The sequence below is a fragment of the Phoenix dactylifera genome, chromosome 1 (genome assembly GCF_051530095.1).
Source record: "Phoenix dactylifera cultivar Ajwa chromosome 1, Ajwa_hap1_PhDact_Kaust_v1.1, whole genome shotgun sequence".
NCBI classification, from domain to species: domain Eukaryota; kingdom Viridiplantae; phylum Streptophyta; class Magnoliopsida; order Arecales; family Arecaceae; genus Phoenix; species Phoenix dactylifera.
The window spans coordinates 48,688,163-48,712,274 of NC_143190.1; the positions used below are offsets into that span (position 1 = coordinate 48,688,163).

Sequence of the window (24,112 nt, forward strand, 5' to 3'; positions counted from 1 at the left end):
ACAAGATTCGAAGCAAGATATATGACACTAACATTATCACACCATAAAGTAGGTAGATCTGGGAGGGAAATTTGAAGTTCTTTAAATAGCATTCTTAACCAGTAGACTTCAGCTATAAGAAGAGCCAATGATTTGTATTTCACCTCCGTGCTAGAGCGGGATACAACTGATTGCTTTTTCGCAGACCAGGAAATCAATGAAGAGCCAAGAAATACACCATACCCGGATGTTGAGCGTCTGTCATCAGGACTACCTGCCCAGTCCGAGTCACAAAATCCCTGTAATAAAAGATCGCTTATAGAGAACCACAAACCATGATCAATAGTACCCTTCAAGTAGTGAAGGACCCCTTTGGCTGCAGTCCAATGAACTAATGAAGGTTGATGCATGTGCTGACAAAGCTGGCTTGCTGAATAACTTATATCCGAACAGGTGAGTGTGCAATATTGGAGCGCACCAACTATTTGACGATATTGAGTAGCATCATCATCCGAGAGAAGGTCACCATCAAATGTAGATCATTTGGACCCAACAGCAGAAGGAGAGGCAATAGGTTTGATTCCAACAAGACGAGACCGATCAAGGACATCTCCAATGTACTTGGACTGTCGCAGGTGAATACCAGTAGAGTCATGAAAAACTTGAATGCCAAAAGAATAATTCAACTGGCTAAGGTCCTTCAGGCGATATTCTTGTTGAAGAGAAGTGATCACCGATGCAATAGCTGAAGCATCAGTCCCTGTAACTAAAATGTCATCGACATATATTAAGATAAAAATCTGAACAGCATCTTGATGAAGAATAAATAGGGATGAATCAACGGAAGAGAAAACAAAGCCAAGCTCAAGCAGAGAATCACGCAGCCTCGTGAACCACGCACGAGGTGCTTGCTTAAGACCATAAAGGCCCTTATGTAACTTGCAGACATGTAGAAACTGGGGATCAACAAATCCCTGAGGTTGCTCCATGTACACATCCTTCGTAAGAACACCATAAAGGAAGGCATTAGAGACATCGAGTTAATAAATCAGCCAGTCAAACTGCATAGCTAAAACCAGCAACACATGAATAGATTAAGGTTTAATAACAGGACTAAACATCTCTGTAAAGTCAACCCCACTCCTCTGATCAAAGCCCTTTGCTACAAGACGGGCTTTGTAGCGATCGAAGGAACCATGTTGCTTCTGTTTCAGATGATAAACCTACTTGTTGCCAACAACATTGTGGCCTGTTGGTCGAGGAACAAGCGACCAAGTGCCATTAGCAATAAGAGCATCGAACTCTTCTACCATGGTAGCTCTCCACTGGGGTGACTTCACAGCTTTAGAAAAGCAGGTTGGTTCACATGGAAGGAGGACAGTCTGAAGAGCACGAGGGGGACGTTTGGTTGGGTAATAAACGTGGTAATCAGGAAAGGGTTTTGGTTGTGGATGACTGGTTTGGGATCTAGTGACTACACAGCTAGTACTAGGCTCACTAGTTGAGATAGAGTCAACAGCCGAGGGTGATCATATAAAGAGGATAAAGTAATTGAGTCAGTCAAAGAGGTGGAAGGTTGATGAATTTGGGAAGAGATATGTAACGGTGTACCAGGATTAGGATTAGGTGGAGAAAAAATAGGAGAGGATGTGGTAGGAAAAGGATTCGGTATTTGAATACATAAAGGAGTGTGAGTAGGATTAGCTTATGTGGACGATGCCAAAGGGTGCATGGACGTAGGAATGGTAGGTAAAATTGGAGAAAAATTAGAAGTCTCACCTAATGTTTCCGGAAGTGATGCTGTTGAAGGAGAGTTAGGAGTCTCACCTTTTGCCGCAGGAAACAGCTCCTCATCAAAGATCACATTTTTGAATATATATATTTTTTGAGATATAGGGTCAAAACAATGATATTCTTTGTGACAAGAGCTATACCCGATAAATTTACACTATTTACTTCGAAACATTAGCTTTTCAGAATTATAAGGATGAAGCAGAGGATAACAGGCACAACCAAAATTGCGTAAGAAGGAGCAATTGGGAGATTTGGAGAAAAGCTTGTAATAAGAAGAGAGATTATCAAGAACTAGTGTTGGTAGCCTATTGATCAAGAAAGTGGATATTAAGAGCTCATCTAGCCAAAAATCCATTGAAAGTTCAGATTCAGCTAGAAGCGAGAGCCCCATATCCATGATATATCTATGTTTGCGCTTAGTTAAGCCATTCTGTTGAGCTGTATATGAACAGCTTAATCGTTGACAAATTTCATTTTGCACTAAGATTTTTTTAAATTGTGTGGATGTGTATTTGCCACCATTATCAGGCCGTAAGTATTTGATTTTATGAGAAAAACTAATTTTCAACCATGCTTTTAAAGTTTTGGAAGCACAAATACACATCGGCTTTAGACTTTAAGGGATAGATCCACGTGAATCGGGAAAAGTCATCAATGAACAAAACATATGCATAACATCCATTAATTGATCGAGTAGAGCAAGTCCAAACATCAGTATCTCGAAAGGGGAAGTAGTGACACAATTGGATTCAGAGAAGGGCTATTGTTTGTGCTTGCCAAGTTGACAAGGAAGACAAACGACAAGTTTATTAAGAGAGCCACTAATTGGCAAAGAAAAATCATGCACTAACTTAGACACAACTAAATGGGCAGGATGTCCCAATCTTGAGTGCTAGACAGAGATAGGAGTCCTAACACCTAAAAGGGCAGCTAACTTAGGCGAAGAAGCAGGAGCTATCTTGTGCAGGCAAATTAGATAGAGACCTCTTCACTTTGGCCTTGGAGCAGCATCTTTCCCGTATGAACATCCAGAACAAAGTAATGAAACCCCGTGGGAATACAAAAACAGTTATTTTCCATACAATATTGATTGATGGAAAGTAGACACTACAGAAAAAGTAGGTTTTACCGACGCTTTTTTGCCGACGCTTTTCACAAGCGTCGGCAATTTTTGGTCTAGCGTCAAACTTTGCCGACGCTTGTAAAAAGCGTCGGCCAAAGACGACGCTAATAAGCGTCGGTGTAGTCTCCAGCCTAAGCCGACGCTAAAAAGCGTCGTCAGAAGCCAACATTTCCCCACCATCCTAAATCCCAACAAGCCCTCTCTCTCTTTCCGTTTTTCCGGCCACCGCCCTCCACCCTCAACCCATTCCAGAGATCGAAGAGAAAACGGAACCCATTCGTACCGCTGCTCCTCCTTCCCTCCTTCCCCCTTTCCCCCTTTCCCTTCCTCCCCGGAGACGCCCATGGCGGTAAAATCGCCGCTCTCCTCCGCTTCTTTGCTTCAAATTCACCGTCACTCCGTCCCCCGATCCCTACGCTCCCGATCTCTTCTCTCTCCGAGGTCTTTGAAACTCGGGATCTCGAGCGATGCGCCGAGGCCTCTTGCTGTCCGCGCTTGCGCCGCTAGCTCGAGCTCCGACGGGGCTGCTTCGAACGGCTCGGTGGAGATGGCGGACGGAGCTGCTGCGTTGTCGATCTCGTCTTCTTCTGCTTCCTCCGCCATCGATTTTCTCACGCTGTGTCATCGCCTCAAGGTTGAGAACCGATCGATCAGTTTCTTTGCGGAATGATTTTTTAATTTTGTCGCTTTGTGGATCCAGAAGTTTATTTTTAGATTGCTTATGTTAGTGGTTATTTCTTTTGTGGTTTGCGTTTGGTTGCAAAATTAGACTCATTTGGGGACTATTCCGGTTAAAAATGGATTTGCAAGCTGATCTTATTGGTATTTTGATCGATTGGATTCAAGCAGATTAGACGTGTTAGAGGTTCCTTGCAAGGGCTTAAATTTGACATTCGAAAGGAGGAACCTCTTGGGCGGTTTTGGTCTTGATTACTTTCAAATGCTCAAGGTTTGAATTAGGAAACATCACAAAAGAAGAGACAATTCGGCAAACTAATGATGTGCATTTTAAAATGATAAGAATAGAGGACAATCTGTTTGCCAATATTCAACATTTAAGGGAAAAAAATGCTTTGTAGAAATAATGATGAACCATGTCCGTGATAAACAATAATTAAACCGAGATGGTTCGTATTTGGTCTTTCATTCGTATTAAACGGAACCCTCAACCTTTCTTCTTGGTTGGGGAAACTTGGCCTGCATGTACTGGTAGGTTGTCTTTGTTTAATAGCTTTGAAAGAATGCGACTGATTGATTACTAACTCTATATTTTTGATCCATCATTCCAGTTTCAATAGTATCAGCAGGGAATTTTTCTTCTCAGCAACGCTTGGCTTGTTTATATGGCTAGGTTTCTTTCTCTACTCCTAACCTCATTATGCTTTCATGGTATCTATTAACACATTTTTAGTTCATTATCCCCAAACTCAATTTAGTGTATCGCGCATGACCATTAGTTATGTTGTTTTAAGTCTTGCTGATTCATGAAAACAGAGATTTGGTGAAATGTTGCTTTGGTGTAGCTTTTCTCTGAAGGCTGCTTAACCTTCACTTCAAAATTTGAACGATTGAGAGGAGTATGTCAACTTGTAGCATCCCTTGAATAGAATGCTGTGACACCCCTTCTTGTTGGTTTTCCACCCTGAAACATCACTGACAAATGTGATCGATAATTAACAAAACTGGGTCCGTGCTGCTGTGATATGTATTACTCTTGTTAGAACTTGGAAGCGCTTTGATCGCAGGACAACTGATTATGGCTAAAACATCATGTAATTCTTTTCTATTATTGGTTGTGCTGTGCATTATTTGATTTGAGTCTACCATTTTCAATCAGGAATGGCTCTCTGGAGGGATACGGTAGCCTACGGTTACAATTCGCCAATGACTGCCTTAAAGGAATTAGTATTTGGACCATGATACAGGTACTGCCCATGGCGTATTACTGCAACATTACATGGATTATTGTTTGTAGGCCATTATTTTTGCCAGATTGTGGTCCAGTACTTCAGGTTGACATTGGGAACATGCTATTCCATTCTGGCCTTATAGTTGCTTTGTGGAAAGCTGCATGGAGCCAAAGATGTTGGAGACCCTATGTCGAGTGAGTTTGCTTCTGTGGCAGTTATTTACCAATGTAACTGGTTGCCTTCAGCATGAATATTGTGAACAACTGATATAAAATTTTGTAATATAGTAATTTAATAATTTGCTATGACTTTATGAATGGTTATTTTCGAACAGTGCACTCTTCATGGAGCTGGTATTGTCCCTGGTTGGTTTTGTTTTTTGTACGTATTATGATTTTTTTGACCATCTATTAGCCATTCTAGTGGTTATTGTTGAATTTGATTTCTATTTGGAGAGCTCATCAACAAGCCGAAGAACCCTCATTGCCAATCCTGTAGTTTCTGATTCGTATGCGGTGTCACACCTCTTGGGTAAGGTGGATATGCTGATACTTTCACTGCATAGCTTTTGAGGCTTTCTTTGTGGGTGATGATGAGCCACTCCCATTTAGGATTTCTTTGGTTCGCGGCAAGAATTTTTTCTTATTGGAATATTTTTTCTGCGAAGATGATTCTTAGGAATATGATGTCTGAGAAAATGGTTTTGACATGTTTGGTTGATCATGAGAAAGTGACACATTGTATAGTAGCTTATGTTTGGTTGAGCATCTACTTTTCTAGGAATGTTGTAGTTTAAGCTCATGCAGGCAGGACAAAATTCCCCTGGTCTTGGACAGGGTTTCAATGGAAAGGAAAGGAAAATATTATAAAGGGGGTACGTTATGTTTGCTGAACAAATTGCTATGTATTAGACAAAGGGTTGTATCCTTTGGTGGTCTTGGATAAACACAAAAGCATATTTTATAAGCTTTTCAACAAAGTAGATTTTGAGGGACGGAATATAGAATATTTAGTAAGGCTGTTTTGACATATGTTGAATAAGAGAAATAGAGAGAATATATATATGTTTTAATTTCTTCTTCGGTTTAAATTTCATAAACAATTTATTTTGAAGTTTTGTGATTTAGTAATAATTTGGATTGCAGGTTTACTGGTTCAGCTTGGGCAACCTTTCTTCGATAATTTACATTCGTATTTTTTTTAAAAAAAAAATAGCAATCCCGACGCTTTAAAGCGTCGGCCAAAATACATTTGCCGACGCTTTAAAGCGTCGGCGAAAACGAAAACTGGATTGGGCTTTATCGACGTTTTAAAGCGTCGGTAAAGCTGTTTTTGCCGACGCTTTAAAGCGTCGGCGAAAACGCAAAACTCGATTGGGCTTCATCGACGCTTTAAAGCGTCGGTAAAGCCGTTTTTGCCGACGCTTTCATTAGCGTCGGCAAATCCCCGTTTTTGCCGACGCTTTCTCTTAGCGTCGGCAAAAATCCGACCCACGCCCACCTGCCCGACGTCTGACCCACGCTTTGCGGTGCGTGGGCTGGGAATTCGCCGACGCTTAAAAGCGTTGGTAGAGACCTCAAAAAGCGTCGGGATATATCCTTTCTTTTGTAGTGAGATTAGCAAAGGCTTGCGGGCAATGAAGAACATGAGACATTTGATGATTAAAGAGGGAAGAGGTAAAAAGAATTGAACTAGTATTAGCAATATCCAATCTAGTGCCGTTACCAACAACTATGTTGTCACCACCAGCATAGGGTTGTGCATTGGAGAGTTGCACGAGATTAGCAGTAATGTGCTGATTAGCACTGCTATCAGCATACCAGGTAGTGTTGCTCAAGGAGGGTGCAGTCCGAGCAAGGAAAGCAGCATTCAGTTAAGCAACCATGGTAGCTAATGTTTGAGGAGGATGACGTCCTTGAAATGCAAAATTGAAGCGGTGAAAATAGTCTAGAGCACCATGATTAAATCTGGCAAGCTTGTTTAGTCGGATGAGAATACTGCGAAGGAGGACCTTGCTATGGTGTAGGAAGAACACCAAGACCACCAGGAGGAAGAGGAGCCTTACCCTTGGATTTGTTGTTGTTGGGAGGAGGAAAGGGCTGATTACATTGGCGAGCAGCCAAAGCATAAGAAGCAGCCGAAGCAAGTGGCTGAGGCTGTGATGAATTGTGAACAACAAAGGCATATGAGCCCTCCGAAGCAGCAACTCAGTTGTGAGATTCCAAGGTATGCTCAAATGCGAGTAATTTAACTTGGAAGTCTTCAAACGACAGAATAGAACTGCGGATTAGAATATTGATAGAATTCTGAAACAGAAGAAACTGAACACTTAAGCCACTGAGCAGTGTGGAGATGAGATCATCATCGTCAACAACCATTCCAGCAAGGGCAAGCTGATCAACTAGACCCTTAGCAAGGGCCAGGTACTCCGAGCAGGAACGATTGTCAATGCGAAGACTGCGCAGTTGGCATTGAAGAAGATTAATCCTAGAACTGGACTGAGAAGTAAAGCAATTAGATAAAGAAGTCCAAACTTGCCCAGCAGTAGTGAGGCCATACATTGTAGAGAGAACTTTAGGGTGTAGCGTAGCATTGATCCAGGATAAGACAAATTGGTCCTTTTTGGTCTAGAGAAGAAAGGTAGGATTAACATCACCATCAGGTTTGTGAGCCGTAGGAGGGAGAGTTTTATTGGGGCACGGCTCAGATCCATCCACAAAATCCCAAAGCTCATTAGATTTGAGTACGGGGATAAACTGAGAAATCAATTGCAGATAATTCTCACCATCCAACTTGACCGATATTAATTGGCCAATGTTGGAAGCAAAGAAGGAGGGTGTGGAAGCATAGAAGAGGATAGAAAGGAAAGATCAAAAACATGTGCTTTTAATTGGCTCTAATTCCATGAAAGAATTAAGATGAGGATTAAAGGTCTAGCTTTGAATAACTAAATGTTATTGTATTGATGTCATTAAATAGTGTTACAATACAACAAAAAGGCAGCTGGAACATAACAGACTAAGGTTACAATCAAAACAATAAAACAACATTTCAAATTCAAAACTAATCCTCAGTATTTCAAATTCGAAACTAATCCTCCGAGTCTTTAGGTTAGCTAACAACGAGCTTTTCAAAATTTATTAATTTTCTAGTGAAACAAACAAATGGATTACTAAATTTTGCTAGAGAAATAAAATTTTCAAATTTTTTTTCTGCAATTAAACAAACTCTATACCCTAGTCTGGAATTAGCATAAGCAATTCAATTGTAACCTTTTAATCCCCAATAGGTGCAGCCAGTTTCTGAAAATAGCAGCGTAGGTAAGGATAACACAAAATTTGCATTTGGAATAAATATTTTTATCCTGATTTAATCATTGCCTAGTACCATAATCTACTTGATATTTGCTAGTTATTTTGGTAAAAAGATAATTATGCCCTTGTCCTTTTTTTTTATAAAATAAATGTGCCCTTGCTTGTTGTTTATTCTTTTGCTATTAAAAGGGTTTTCTTTGTACCAAAAAGAGGGTTTTCTGATATTCTGACTAATTAGGTGGTGGTGTGAGGATATCGAAATCGTAGGGATCTAAGGGTGGCAATTTGCAAGGTGATTTAGGATGACTTCAGCCTAGATTGCTTGATCCAAATCTGATCTAATTCGCCAGCAAGTCAGAAATGCCTGACCCAAATCCGATGCCAACCAACAACGACCCTACTGACCTATCTAACATAGGCCCAAAACAAAGGCCCACTAACCAAAACAAATATGGCTACTAAAGTTCCAGTGGCTTGTTATTTAACTATTTTCTACATTTGCATACGTTGGCGATTTTCCTATTACCCTTCAACATCCCATGTAGATGCAATATTTTTTTTGCTAAACTGTAGATGCAATATTAGGTTGAATAGTTTTGTACTAAAAAAAGTTGGAATAGTTGATAGCTAATCCAAGACCACCTGCTTGTAAAACTTAAACAAAGATGCTTTCATTTTTCTAGAGCCTAGAGCATTTATACATCTTACCCAATAAAATAAAATAAAAGGGCCAGGAAGGTTACGAGATTTTTATTTTTAATCTTATGAAGGAATATGACCTACCTCTTCTTTTTTTTTCTTTTCTTTTTTAACGGGTGCTTCATATAGTGCGTGTACGAATACACCCAATAAAGTCAAAATACAATAGCTCGCGGAGTGCCAGTGGCATTCCTCCTCCCCTGACCAAAGAGTGTACCCTAAATGGTGGGCCGCGTAGGCAGCTATCCAATCGGCCGCCCCATTGGCTTCTCTGAACATGCTTGGCCTGGAAGGCCCCTCCATCTCTCATCATCATCCCTATGTCGCGGATTAAGGAGTGGTCCATGCTCTTACCCCTCGACCCCCCCTGAACCCATCTGATAACTGTGGCCGAGTCGCCCTCCAGAATGATCGAATTGGCCTGCAGCACCACCCGTGCATGTCGAAGACCCACCCAGGTAGCTCGCAGCTCTGCCTCCGGAACCGATATGTTAAACAGCTGGCAGCCACCTACTGCTACCACCTTGGAGTGCGGGCCTCGTATAACAAAGCCTGCACCGCCCCGTGTACCGCTATCCAGCACCGAGCCATCGAAGTTGACCTTGAGGAAGCTTGGAGGTGGGAGCTCCCAGGTGAAAAACACCATCCGAGGAGTTGCCGGAGCAGAGAGGGAACCTCAAGTGTTCCGAGTTGTCAAAGGTTATCTGAAGAGGGGGTGGGCCTGATCTCTGTGGCCTGTGCTCGAGCAAACTCTGCAACAAACCTCAGTGACACCCTGCGTTCGCCGAAAATACGAGCGTTCCTTGCTAGCCAGATCTGATGTGCTGTGCAAGTCGCTCTGATGTCCTCCTAACAAGTCTGCGAACTGGCCAGCCACTATCGTATCACCAGGAGAAACTGTAATCTCTCACTCCAAGCCTCCTGCAGGATCCCTGTCCACTGCCATGTCGACCTCGCCCATGTACACTGGAAAAGCACATGGTCCACCGACTCCTCAGCTCCATATGTCCCACACTGTGAGGATCTCCCAGCCAAGCTTGCTCAGCACTGCTCTCGTCGGAAGGCGATCCCAAATCACCTTCCATAAGAAGAGGGCTGCCCTCGGGTGGAGCCCGGACCTCCAGATTCAAGTGCAATCTGGCCCCGGCTCATGCTTCGGCTGAATAACATGGGAGAAGTCTCCCAGTCTAACACTGGCCTGACTTGAGGTACCCCAAACCTTGACATCTGGCCCCGCACATCCTAGTACCGGAAGGAACCGGATCCTCTCAGCTTGGTGTACCCCGAATAGCCGTCGAAGTCTGGCCTCATCCCACTCTGCCCCTCCTGGTGCTAGGATGTCGCACACCCGCAGCCCCTCCACTGCCTCTATATCAACCATGGTCGGCCAGCACCTCCGGAGAAGGGTGTCCTCCCATGGATCACTGGTCACATCAATACTCCGTCCATCGCCTATCAACCACCTGGTGTTTGCCGACACAGTCGGCATGTACCTTCCGATCTCGCACCACATGAAGGAGACTTGACGACCCCTCCGTGCCACCTTTGAACCCCCTCGACCATATTTGGCTGCCATCATCTGACTCCAGAGGCCGTGTGGCTCTAGCATAAACCGAACCGCATGCCGAGCAATGAAAGCCTCACGCCTCTCCAGGAGGGACTGCACCTCTAGACCACCCTCATTAGTAGGAAGGCAGACCTGCTCCCAGGCCACCAGATGCACTTCGTGGTCTCCACTGTGTGACCCCCACAAGAAGCCCCGAAGAAGACGCTCGATCCTCAACAGAGTCATCTTCGGTACCACAGTGTTGGCCATGAGATATACCAGCATTGATCCCAACATCGATCTGACCAGTGTCAATCTCTCTATCATGGATAGGGAGGATGCCCTCCATCCCTCCAACCTACTCTAGACCCGCTGCACCAGGCCTGAACATTCTGCCATCCGTGGCCTTCGGCCAGTGATGGGGACTCCTAGGTAGGTCAGCGTCCCCTCCTATTCCGATATCTGCAATATCCTCCAGATCTTCTGTCTGACTCTGGTCTCTGTGTTGGGGCTGAAAAAAATGGCTGGCTTCAGGAAGGTCACTCTCTGGCCGGACGCTGCGCAGTAATCCGCCAATGGTCTCCGTGTTGGAGCTGAAAAAAATGGCTGGCTTCAGGAAGGTCACTCTCTGGCCGGACGCTGCGCAGTAATCCGCCAACACCCTGCAAAGGACCCTGCCTTAGAAATTCGTGCCCTAGTCAGGAGAAGACAATCATCAGCAAAATGTAAGTAGAAAATAGGTCTGGCGCCCAATGCTGGAATATAGACCTCCAGCTCCCGACTGGTGCACACTTTCTACAAAGCATGGGATAAAATGTCAGCACATATAATAAATAAGTATGAGGATAAGAGACATCCCTGACGCAACCCCATGGTGGACTCGAAAAAAGATGACGGTGTATTGTTGACCAAGATAGAAAATTTTGGCCCCTAGATACACCCCATGACCCATCCAATCCACCGCCTGTGGAAACCGTACGCATCCAGTGCCCGCTGAAGGATACTCCACCTAATCCTGTCAAAAGCCCTCTCCATATCCAGCTTGACTGCCATCATGTTTTGCCGCTTCGGTGCTCACTGAAGATCCCACATCATTTTTTGGGCCAACATGACATTGTGGGAGATGTTTCTGCTGGCTACAAAAGCCCCCTGCTCTTGGCTGATGATACCAGGCAATAGGGGCTTCATCCTGCCCACAATTATTCTCGCCACAACCTTGTATAAGGTTGTGCACAAACTAATGGGCCTGAAGTGACAAAGCTCAGCCGCATCCTGACGCTTTGGTATAAGCATGATTAATGTGGCTTTCCAATCCTCAGGCATCACTGCCTGGGTAAAGAAGCACTGAATAGCCTCCACCACAGCTCCTCGAATGATACCCCAATACTGCCGAAAGAAGAAAGGAGGGAAACCATCAGGTCCCAGGGCCTTGTTCGTTACCAAGGCCCAGACTGCCTCCTGCACCTCCTATGCCGACACCGGCTGGATCCGGGATGCATTCTCAACGTCATCAATACCCACATCCACCCTCAGAAGGTGGTCTCCATCACTAGCATCCTCATCCTCCGTCCATTTGGCGCGGAAAAAGTCAAGCAAGACCTGTCGGACGGCAAGCTCGCCTTCCACCCGATGGCCAGACCCATCTCGTAGAGAGTGGATCATGCTCTGCTGTCTTCGAATAACCGTCATCCAATGAAAGAACCTAGATTACGATCGCCCTGACTTACGCACTGCACATGAGATTTCTGTCGCCAGAAGATCTCATGCTGCCATAGCAGCGAGTGGTGAGTCGCTAGTAGCCCCGAAGATCGGCCATATTGTCCTTCGGAAGCATGCCTCCTAGGTCTTCCTTCCTTTGCAACTCAGCGATCGAAGTCTCTACCCCCTCTAATTCCCGAAAAATGTTGCCCACAACCTCGCGGTTCCAACGGCGAAGACGCTTCTTGGTCAACTCTAGTTTGCGCGAGACTCGTTGCATTGCATCCCCACGCATCGGGACACGCCACACGTCGCAGACAATATCTCAAGACTAGGGGTACGATAGCCAGACCTTCTCAAAGTGGAAGGGGTTGTGATGACTAGGTCCCGATGAGGTGGAAAGTAGCAGAGGACAGTGGTTTGAGGCAATCTGAGGTAAATGATTGACCCGATAGGTAGGAATCGAATGATCCAATTTGGGGACGCAAAGGTCCTATCTAATCGCTCCCAAACCTTAGTACTGCCAGAATGATGATTGCACCACGTAAACTGTGGTCCGGAAAAACCTAAGTTTACTAGGCCGTTCCGCGACACAAAATCAAGAAACTCCCTCCTATCCCCTCTATCCGTGAAGGCTGCTCCTCCCCGCTTCTCACTCGCACTCTGGATACAATTAAAGTCACCAACACCACCGTGGGGATACCTTAGGCGGCCAGGTTGGTGATCTCCTACCAGAGGACTCTCCTAACCCTGTGATCCATGCTTGTGTATACACTACACAGCACCCACGGAGCAGCGTCAGGTTCCGACACGATCATGACTACCTGTTGGAGCAGTTGTGGAAAACATCAACTGTCGCCACTTCTCGCCTCCACAGGACTAAAATGTCTCCCGATAGCCCTCGGGAATCAACTACATAGGTCTTCCAGTCCCTCTCCAGGCGTCGCCTCAGACGTCTAAGCCCCTCCCTAGATAATTGTGTCTCACAGAGGAAACAGATCTCCGGACAATGGACCTGCATTAACCGCTTAAAAGAAGACATGAAGGACGGCTTAGCCGCCCCCTATAATTCCAAGCCAGGATCATCATGGATCACAGTCCACATAGTCGGCCTCAATCTCATTCTCCCCTAAGGTCGCAGGGGCAGCCTCAGGCTCACAACCAGGCTACCCCGCTCCTCCTCCTCATCGCATGCAGTGGATACGACACGCATGACTGCCGCCCTGACACGTTACACAACAGTTGGGTGGTCTGTACCCCCTCCTAGCGATAGTGGCTCGGTCGTACTCCCCTCCAAGTGGGGGACAGGGTGGCCCCATCCTCGTACCTACCTGAGGCAGCCTCCTCCAGCACACCCGAGGTCGGGGGCGGAGGGCCAAACTGAAAGACCCCATATGGGCCACTCCCAAGGCCCTCATGAGTATCCAACGGCACGATTCGCTCGACATGCCCAACATGGGGAGGGCCTGGCCAATGGGCAGGGGGGTCCCAATCCTGACTCCAACTCCTGACAGGGTGGGCTGTACTGGAAAGGCCTTGCTGGTGCCTTAGGGGGCTTAATCAGGGTCTGCTCGCCCTAGACTTGCAGGTCCGGCTTAGTCTAAACCCCCAGGCCCAGGGCTGACTGGGCCAGTGGGCCTACCACAACCTGGGCCCGTAGGCCCCACATGTCCTGGGCCTGTGGCCCTGTTGCGAGACGGGCCCGCGGGCCCTGCGTATCAAAAGGCCGCACGCCTCGATCGCGGGGCGCGACCACAGCGCAGGCCAGCACAGGGCATGCCTTGGGCCACACCCGCCGGCCCACGAACCCGGCACCCGGCCCTCTGGGCCGGCATCTTGTTGGCCCTCTGGGTTGCTTGCACCACCGGTCCTGGGCCCCCTAGCAGGCCTAGACCCGTTGGGGGCTTGGGCCTTTTTTGGGATGGGGCCCGGGCCACGACCGCGCCACTGGTCCCTAGGTCGGCCCGCAGAGGGGCCGAGTCGACCCGCCTGCTCGGCCTCGGGTCCTCCAAATCAGCGGAGCCATCTCCTGGTTCGTCGGCTAGGTCGACTCGAAGATCGCCGAATGGGGGTTTCGGGTACATCCCGTCCCCCTTACTGGCCAGCGGCGACTGGCGGCGTGCGACCTTCGTTGGATTTTGCCAACCGTCGATGTCCGCCGGGGATGCCGGCGAGGTCTGGCAAGCCGCCGGGAATGGCGGCCGGGTCAAGGACGACCTAGGCCCCGGATCAGGCCCGGTCGTCTCCCCCGGCCGCGGCGGACGGCTCTCCCGCGGGATTCTCCTCCGCGTCACCACCATCCAAGGGCCGTAGACTGGCCCTTGGTTCTCCTCCCCGACGGCCGGGGGCGACTGATCCGACCCGCCCCTCGGGTCTACCGCCCCCGAGGGCGAGCCCTCCTCGGCTCGGGCAGTCGCCGGAAGTCGGCAGGCTGCCTCCGCATGTCCCATCCGCCCACAACGGGGGCAGAGCGCCGGCATGTTTTCGAAGACGAAGGGCTGCCAGTGCACCTTCGTCTTCCCTTGGATCAAAACCTTCGGTAACAGGGGTTCGGTGGCGTCGACCGCCACCTTCACCCGGGCAAAGCCCATCGCCCCCTGTTGTTCGGTGACCCCGTCCACCGCTATCGGCCGGCCTGCAATGTGGAGGATGGTCGATGTCGACCAGTACTCTGGTGGTAGGCGGGGCAGGTGGAGCCACAACAGAGCCATTTTCATGGTGTCCTCCTCAGGCTCGAAGTTCGGGACCCCACAGGCTCATGGCGAGGAGCTGCCCTGCCACCACCCACGGGCCCTCGCTGAGGGCCCGGTCCCTGCCCTTCGTCAACTGGAACCTCAGGGCGAGGTAGTCGTCTGCGAGCGGGACGGCCGCCACGTCCTTCAGCTTGGCACGGGCATGAAGGAAAAATTTCCCGAGTTGTCCGATAAAATCGAACGCCAGGCATGAAAAATCAGTTTTAAAATTTTTTTTATTTTATTTATAACAATTATAAATATTAAATTTAACTTTTATGTAAAATTACCTCAAGCCCGCAGCGGAAGTTGGTCGAGGTAATCTGGATCTGGATCCGGATCTAGATCCCTGAAAGTAGCTCTGCGAGGCCTGGATCTGCAAGCCCTCTACTTCGCACGCACGTCAAACTTCGCAAGAAGGTTGGATGATGTCTTTACTCGTGCAAAACAATCTTTTGCAAAAAGAACCCTTGGAAGAAAAGAAATCCAAAAAAAGGACCTTCCCTTTTCTCTTTCTTTCTTTCTTCTCTTTCTTTCTTTCTTCGGTTTCTTTTCTCCCGTTTCTTCACAGCACGCCTAAGCCAGAGACGCCCGTCTCTTAATCCACAGAGGGAATAGAAGGGAGGAGAGGACACCGGATCTGGGCCGAACTCCAAACCACCAGAGAGAAAGGACTCCTTCCTCTCTCTTCTTCTTCTTCTCCACAGAATCAAATCTCCTTCTCTGTCTGACAATTTCTTCTCAAGAAAATTCTCTTCCTCTTCATCTTCAAGAGGATACGGTGGCCTACAAATAGGCCAACACTGAGAGGAGTTAAGAGGCGTTATTGGCCAAGCATTAAAGAATTCATTCATGATGAATTTCATAACGTTTGTTTTAAAACAAACGGTTGAAAAAAAACTAGTGAATCCATGAAAATGTGCCTGATTTCGAAAATCTAAATGAACCGGAATGTAGCCGGTTCAAAACCGAACATTCCGGTCCAGACGGCAAGCCGAACGGAGGCTAGACGGTGGCGCGGTGTGGAGACGAAGCTGGGAGGAAGAAGGCTCTGTTTTCTCCTCCCAGCATTTCTCCATCGCGGCTCACAAAGAAAAGTGTTAAGGGTCCATGAGGGAAAGTGGTCCACGGGTCCATGGGATTTCAAAACCAAGTCAGCCGTTAACCATTGAAATGGTTTTAGTCAAATAGGAAATGGGTTAGCCCATTTTGTAATAAAGCAAGCCTATTTGGTTCTAATCCAAATTGACAGCCGATTTAAATGATTTTTGACTCGGAAAAAATTCCACATGAGTCCGACTCATGGGGAATTCAATTGGGTCCAGTTTCGGCTCGATCCAAGTCCGACTTAGATCAGAACAAATACGAAATTAAATCCTACTTAAATCATGATCGAGCCCAATTACACTAATTTAGACCCAATCAAATCCAATCTCAACAATTGAGTCCTGATCAAGTTCAATTTCATTAATTGAAACTTGATTGACCCGAAATACAGACTTAATTAGTTGTTCATCCATGAAATTTAGCATGTACCTCATGTTCAGTGCTAGCTGAACATAGACAGAACCAAATTCCAAATGACCCATAATTTAATTCTTAATTAAATTGGATCAAGACCTTCCTACTTAGCTTGACTAATGTGCGTGACTCCGATAGGTTCGAACACTAAGCCGATAGTACATGGACTACTCCATGCACTAATCGAGGTGACCATCTAGCAATGATATCCGACGTCCAGATAGGTCGAATATGCAAAGCAACATTCAAGAACCTAGACGTATGGTTGTTGCATAATTCATCCCTATGACCATCGATGCTCAAGATGACCTCAGAGTGGACTGTCGAACTCTGGGTCCGGTCATCCATAGTATATTTCAATTAATCAAATCAAGTGACCATCACTTGGTTTACCCTAGCCAAGGTTTTACTGAATTGAAATACAGCGAGACATCAACTCCTATAATCTGGAGCGGTCAATCCCATCTTGACTCGTACACAGACTTCGCGAGTACTTGACTGCACCCAGCATCCTTCCGATCCCTGAATTAGAAATTCAGGTCATCCAGTGCCTAAGTACAGTGAGTTGCTTGCAAGTCACCGTGACAGTCTCAGGTCTAAGGGGTACTTATGCCCATACGCTTTGCGAGCTAACTCCCGACAGTGGAGTGCTACGCAGGTGAGTCACTGTTCAGTGATGATGTACTCCTACATCTCACCTGTATGCCATACAGTGTCTCCACACTTCTTGGTTTAAGAGGACAACCAACTAAATGACACACAACGACCTATACTTGACATAGCTATTGTCCAATTGACAGCTCATCATTTGGTCGCGAACTGGTTTAAGGACTAAATGATAAAACCTCTTTTATCCACTAAATTAGTCCTAAGGACTTCATCACAATACACAGGAGTTCAATTTGAAGATGTAACACTTGTGATGAATAGAAAATTGCCAGAATAAATTTTTATTTATTTTAATAAAATATATACATAATCCAATTTCTTACAATTAAAAATTGGCTTTGGGACACAATTCCCAACAGGGCAGCCACGTCCTTGGCCACCCATTCCGCTGGAACACGGCGGCCAAAGTTGCGAGTAACCACCGCCCGCCCTTCCCACTCCAACCGGGCAGCCGCAATCGGTTCCTCCGGAAAGTCTGAGGACGTCTGGGAAGCGACGACTCAGCTGCTCCACCTCTGCGGCCGTGGGCCACTGAGTAACGCACGGCCCTGGCCTCGACTAGGTGCCAGAGCTCTCCCCACGTCCATGCCCATGTGCCTTACCGTGGCCTCTTGCCGCTCCCTCTGTCGCCTTCCCTGCCGGCTGCTTTCCCTTCGATCCATGGAGACGGAAAGAAAGAAAGTTAGCCGAAAAAAACGGAGTGGAGCAAGTTACCCCGCCGGCAAGGGCTAGCCGCTGGGATCTCTCTCGCTTTTGGAAGCACACCGAACGGACCGCAGGCTGCCTGAAGCCCGACCACCTCGCCCCCCGATTCAAGACGATCACCTTCGGAAGAGTTCCCTCTTCGGAGGCTCCTTCCTTTGCTGGGAGCGATGGCCCTAGCGGACAGATCGAAGAGTCCTGCTGCCGCCCCTTGCTACCTCCCCAAGCCCTCCGATCTGGACGCCAGAGGAGCCGAGGACTCTTGCAGAAAGTTTATCCGAGCTTTCCCATTGCCCCGACCGCCGTGAGTACCATGCCGATTGACCGAAGCACTAGCTTTCCGGCCGGATGCCGCTTGGACACCGCCGCACTACTAGCCGTTGGCTTTCTCTTACTCTGCTGGAGCTTCTCACTCTAAAACTAGCCTACCAAGTTATGACCTATCTTTCGAGGTGTCCTGAAAACCGCACCGGCTTGCGGACGTCGAAGAAGGCAAATGAGGCCACCAAGGTGGTAGCCTAGTGGTACTGGGCAGCAATTCTAATCACAAGGTCCCAAGTTCGAATCGCTGCGGCGACGATTAAAATTGTGGACCGGAACTCACTACTTTGGCCACTGCTTGGACTTGTGGTGTAGGACCGCTCTTGAACCGCTAGTAGCCAGGATGGTGCCGGGTGTGACGTACTCACACGTGGGACTTGAGCCAGAGCTCAGAGGAGTAGCTGAGTCGGGCCCACGGGTGGGGAGGGTATGAGTAAAACCGGTCGGGGTGCCTAACACACGGCCATTTCTGCCCGCATCGAACATTCTCCTGGCGGGGCGGGGGCCCAGTGGGGGCTGCTACGCGGGGGTGGGCTTGTACAATCCCAATCAAAAATTTTTTAACATAAAAAACCCTTCTATATAAAAGGAAAAAAATTATTGGACCTAGCCCAATCAAAAATTTCCACTATTTAGAATAATAAAATTATAATAGATCTTCTATACATTAATTAGAGATTGTACAAATATCAACAAGATGTAATGTTAGCCGCAAAATAGATAATAGATCTTACAAAGTATTGATGCTTAAAATAATCAATAGATAATATTTTTCAGAGATCCAAACTGTTCAATCTGTAGCTCTCAATATTATAAAAAAAACTAAAATTTCAGCCAAATATGAATAAAATCAACTATCCGAACATCCAACAAAACATCACCATTTCCTTTTCTTTTTCTTTTACTAAAACGGAAGTATCATACATAACGTGTACGAATACAACCAAGAAAATCAAAAAGCAGCACATCACGGAGAGCCGTAGGCAGGTCCGTCTCATCCTCCAATAGGTGGTCTCCCGAATGGTTAGCAACAAAAGATGCTACCCAGTCCGCTGCCCCATTGGCCTCTTGAAACACGTGATTCGTCTGGAGCACCAATCCATCATGAATCATAGCCCGGATATTTCTCAAAAGCGGGTGGTAGTTGCTGACTCCACCCGAAACCTGCAGGATCCACCCAATCACTGTCGTCGAGTCACTCTCCAGGAGGACGTCTCTCCCCTGCAAGGCACGCCGAACATAATACAGGCCAGACCAAGCCGCTCTCATCTCTACCCCTGGCACCGATATATCAGACAAGTGGCAGCTCCCGCCGCAATCACCCTGGAATCGGGGCCCCTAACCATAAAGCCTGCCCCGCTCCAACTACCGTCATGCAGGACGCATCCGTCGAAGTTGATCTCGAGGAAACTTGAAGGTGGGGGCTTCTAGGTGAAAAACACCAACCGAAGCGCTTCACGAGCAGATGTGGAGCCCCCAGCTGTCCCGTGCTATCAAAAATCTATCCGACCGGATCGTCTCAGTAGCCTCCGTCACCGATATCCGTGTCCTCTCTCTTTCTTCTTTTTTTTTTTTCTTTTTTTTTTTTTTTTTTTTGACCTTAGAGCCGAAAACTCCCGATTATATCCTCACCCAAGCCGCAGTTTTATTCTTATTTTTTTAAAATTAAAATAAAATGAGTCCCACTTGAAAAGGATGGGAAGCATCCCAAGCACACCCTTCCGTAAGCAATGACGAAAGAACTTCTGCAAGCATCATTAAACCGTCATAAACTCCAGAGCCAAAGACCTCTTCCATCGATTCTACTGGAAATTAGGAACCTCTGCCCATTTTACCTGATCTCTGGAACAGGGCAAAAAAAATTTCCCCTTCCTCAGTGGTATTTGCCGTCTCTCGGAGCTTCACCATGACCTCAACCAGTCAAGACCTCCATATCCTTTTCTTCCCCTTCTTGGCCCCAGGCCACATCATCCCCACCGTCGACTTGGCCAAGCTCTTCCCCTGCCGCGGCGTCAAAGCCACCATCCTCACCACCCCCGGGAACGCCCCCTCTATCCAGCCCTCATCGACCAAGCGAATGACGACTCCGCCCTGCGCCACCCCATCGCCCTCTCCCTCCTCCCCTTCCCTGCCGCCGAGGCCGGCCTCCCCGCTGGCTGCGAGAACCTGAACGCCATCAACTTCACCAACCTCGACACGCTGCCCAAATTCATCAAGGCAATCGAGCTCCTTTGTCAGTCGTTCGCCCGAGTCCTAAGAGAGTTACTCCCCGACGCCGTCGTCACCGACAACATCCTTCCCTGGACCCAAGACGTCGCCGCCGAGCTTGACGTGCCGCGCCTGGTGTTCCACGGCACCAGCCTCTTCTCCCTCTGCGCCTCCCACAGCATAGACCGCTTCAAAGTCCTCGAGTCCATCCCGCCCGGCAGCGCCCAGTCCTTTGTCCTTCCCTGCCTCCCCCACCGGATCGTGATGCAGAGATCCCAAATCTGGGACGTAAGCGAGATTCCCGGAATGACGCTGCTTGTCGACCGGATCAAGATTTTCGAGGAGCGGAGCTATGGCGTCGTGGCCAATAGTTACTACGAGCTAGAGCCGGATTACGCCGAACATTATGGGCTCGTTTGGTTCGCGGGAAAAGAAGGGGGGAAAGTGTGGTCAACGGAAAAGTAATGAGATGCCTCTTGTTTGGTTGGAGTTTTCAAAGGAGAGAGAAGAGAAAGTTGTATTCCCATGGGAATGTGATTCCCACATTTCATGGGAAAGTCTTTCCCATGAGAAACATGGGAAAGTTACTTTCCCATGAGGCGGGAATCACTCCATTTTTACTTTTTCCCAAAAAGTCCCTTCAGCATTAAAGAAGCATTAAAGAGGCATTAAAAACCTAATTTTTATTAAGGGCATAATAGGAATTATATATAACTTTCCTAGGAAAGTGGATGGCCAACCAAACATAAGCACCTTGGAAATTTGTCACTTTCCCATGGTCAACCAAACATGCCAAAAGTACTTTCCTAGGCATCCTCTTCCTAGGAATTTGTTTCCCAGGAATCATATTCCTAGGAAGGAAAATGCTTCCCGCGAACCAAACGAGCCCTATAGAAAGGTGGTGGGTAGAAGGGTGTGGAACGTCGGCCCGGTGTCACTCTGCAACAGAAATGAGATCGAGAAGTCTCGGAGGGGAGATGAGACTTCCATCGATTGCAGCCAGTGTTTGAGCTGGTTGAACACCAAGAAGCCGGGCTCGGTGGTCTACATTTGTTTTGGGAGCATGTACAAATTACCCATAGCACAAATCAGAGAGATTGCTTTGGGTCTCGAGGCCTCGGACGCACCGTTTATTTTGGTGGTGAGAGATGTCCGCGGAAATGACTCGGACTGGCTGCCAGAAGGGTTCGAGGGGGAAGTGGTGGGAAGGGGGAAGGGACTGATAATAAGAGGATGGGCGCCGCAGATACTTATATTGAATCATGAGGCTGTGGGGGGATTTGTGACGCACTGCGGCTGGAATTCTTGCTTGGAGGGTGTGAGCGCCGGGGTGCCGATGATCACTTGGCCGATGTTCGCCGAGCAGTTTCTTAACGAGAGGTTGATAGTGGATGTGTTGAAGGTTGGGGTTGGGGTCGGGGTGAAGGAGTACGTAGATATTGGTGCGGAAAGGAGGGTGGTGGCGGGGGAGGAGATAAGGAGGGCGGTGGGGAGTGTTATGGACGGGGGAGAAGAGGCGGAGGAGATGAGGAGGAGAGCGAGGGAGCTCGCGGAGATGGGAAGGAGGGTAGTGGAGGAGGGTGGATCGTCTTATGCCGACGTGGGGGAGCTTATCCAGGAGTTGATTGGGAGGAGGAAGGCAACTGGGACAGAATAGATGGGTTCTGAAGAACAAGTGGGAGGGAATTGTTCTTGGATATTGTTGCTGGAAATTGGACCCGGGGGCGATCTTCGGTCGAAGAGTGGGAGCAGCAGGTCCTCATAGGGGAGCGGCGATCCGTCGGCGGGCGGCGTCCTCCGTCCGGGTGCCTGCAGACAAACCGGTGGCCGGGTTTTCCGGCGCCGGCCCTCCGACGCTCAAGTCAAAAGGGGGGGCAAAATGTATGAGAAGGAGAAGAACAGTGTTTGTAGAGTGCGGAATCTCCCCCCTAGGAGCAAGGGTTCCCTTTTATAGGGGGGTCGGTTTACCTGAGATGTGATGGGGCGAGGTATTGTACGGCTCGGCATGTTGCTCAGATCGGCGCACGATCAGGTGAATCATTGCATTGATGTCGGAGGTGAGGCCGTCGTACGACCCGAGGTAGCACGTGATCGGGCGAATCATCGCATTGATGTCGGAGGTAAGGCCGTCGTACGACCCGAGGTAGCACGCGATCGGGCGAATCATCGCATTGATGTCGGAGGTATGGCCGAGATCAGAGACTTATCATCGTTGATTGGACTCTGCTGGGCTGACTTGCCATGGAGAGTTGCGGGTCCGTAGATAACAGGAGCCACGCGTATTAATGGTGGAGTAAGCCGGAGATCCGCATTAATTATGGAGTAAGCCGGAGATCCGCATTAATTGTTGAGTGAACTGGGGGTTTGCAGGGGTCATGCGCAATAAATGCCGGAGCAGTGGCAGGGTATGGCTCTCGGTCGGACCTCGGAGGGGTACGGCCGTAGTAGGTGGTTGACAAGAATAGACCTCGGGTGTCAGAAATTTTCCGGGTCGGACGTTCTGAGGTCGGACGTTCTGAGGTCGGACGCCGACTTCGGCTGTCCAAGGTCGGCGGTTGTGCGACTTCTTAGGAGTACTTGTGTCACTGGGGGAAAAAACCTTATTTCCCCAACACTACCCCCCGACTTCCGAGTTCGAGCGGCTTGCAGGCTCGGACGCGGGAAGTAGAGACTATTATCAAAATTGGAGGGAATCACGTCCGCACCCTTACGCTTTTCGGAGCCTTTATAACGGAACCTGCGTCCTTTGGCGCTTCGAGGTCGCTTTATTCGGCGAGCTTATGATGGGGCTTATATCCTTACGTTTTCCGAAGCAGCTGTAACGGGGGTGGCGTCTCTTGGATTTCCGAGATCGCTTTGTGCGGCGAACCCATGATGAGGGCCTCTGGGCCCGACGAGGCGGTGCCTCGATCTCGTGGTCGAGGCCCCGCTCATCAATGAGTATGCCGTTTCGTGCTTCAAAATGAACACGCGACGTGATCTGAGGTCGGACGTTTCCGATCTCGTATTAGCGGATCATTGATCTGGAGAGGTGGAGGCTACATCGGTGCTCCACGTGTCCCGGAGCCTTATTAAATGAGGGGAGCGGGGGTGACGTCCGCTCGTTCTTCAAGGTGATCCGATTCTGCGGACCCACGATGAGGTCCCGAGATCCGATGGGACAACGTTTCGATTTCGTACCCGATTTATTGATCCGAAGTGAATGTGGTGTCTCGGCTTCTGAGGCCGACACGTGGCGCAATCCGGCCGGGGGATGGGAACCGATCCTGTCGATCTGGGCCGTCAGGGGGGTCTATATAAACCCCACGAGTCTGTCCTAAGAGTTCTATTTGGTTGCCTTGTTTTTTTGCCGTCTCCTTCCTTGCTCTACCCTTCGACCAAATTTTGCCGACGGTGCCCGGAGCGATTTCCGGCGATGTCCCGTAGGTTCCCACCCTATACTAGCTAGGGTTCCTTTTCCTCCTCCCTCCTTTATCTTTAGTTTCATTTCATTTTTCTGTAAAAATGGGTCTCGGTCCTGAGGAAGTTGGGTCGAGTCTGTCGGGGGAGGAGTTGGAGTTAATCCGCTCCCGGTTCTTCTTCCAGCCCGGGTTTCGTCTTGAAACGGCGGGACCGGAAGATAGGGCGACACGGCCGCCCCCAGGTCGGATCGCGGTTCACCGCGAGACGCTCTGGGCCGGCTTGCGGTTTCCTGTTCACGAGTTCGTGAACAACTTGCTGGTCGAGTACCAGCTCGTCCCGACACAGTTGGCTCCGAACTCGTAGAGGACCATAATTGGGTTCCTGTCCCTGTGTCTCGGTCATGGGATCCCGATCTCCGTGAGCGTCTTCCGCCGGTGTTTTCTATTAAAGAAAAATCCGGCGGACGCAGGGTGGCTATACTTCGCCTTTCGGGG

General features: G+C 48.4%; 1 long non-coding RNA gene and 1 pseudogene across 2 annotated transcripts; both read left to right on the forward strand.

The window, feature by feature from the left end:
• The first annotated feature begins 2,937 nt into the window (after positions 1-2,937).
• LOC103698647 (uncharacterized) lies at positions 2,938-5,139 on the forward strand. 2 transcript variants are annotated; one of them, XR_602742.6, is made up of 3 exons: positions 3,542-4,105; positions 4,186-4,247; positions 4,734-5,139. It is a non-coding gene; the product is annotated as an uncharacterized LOC103698647 (long non-coding RNA). The 2 variants fall into 2 exon arrangements; XR_016396232.1 differs by lacking the exons at positions 3,542-4,105; positions 4,186-4,247 and adding an exon at positions 2,938-3,530.
• Positions 5,140-19,814: 14,675 nt separating this feature from the next.
• On the forward strand, positions 19,815-23,885 carry LOC149768714 (scopoletin glucosyltransferase-like; annotated as a pseudogene).
• Positions 23,886-24,112: the final 227 nt, after the last annotated feature.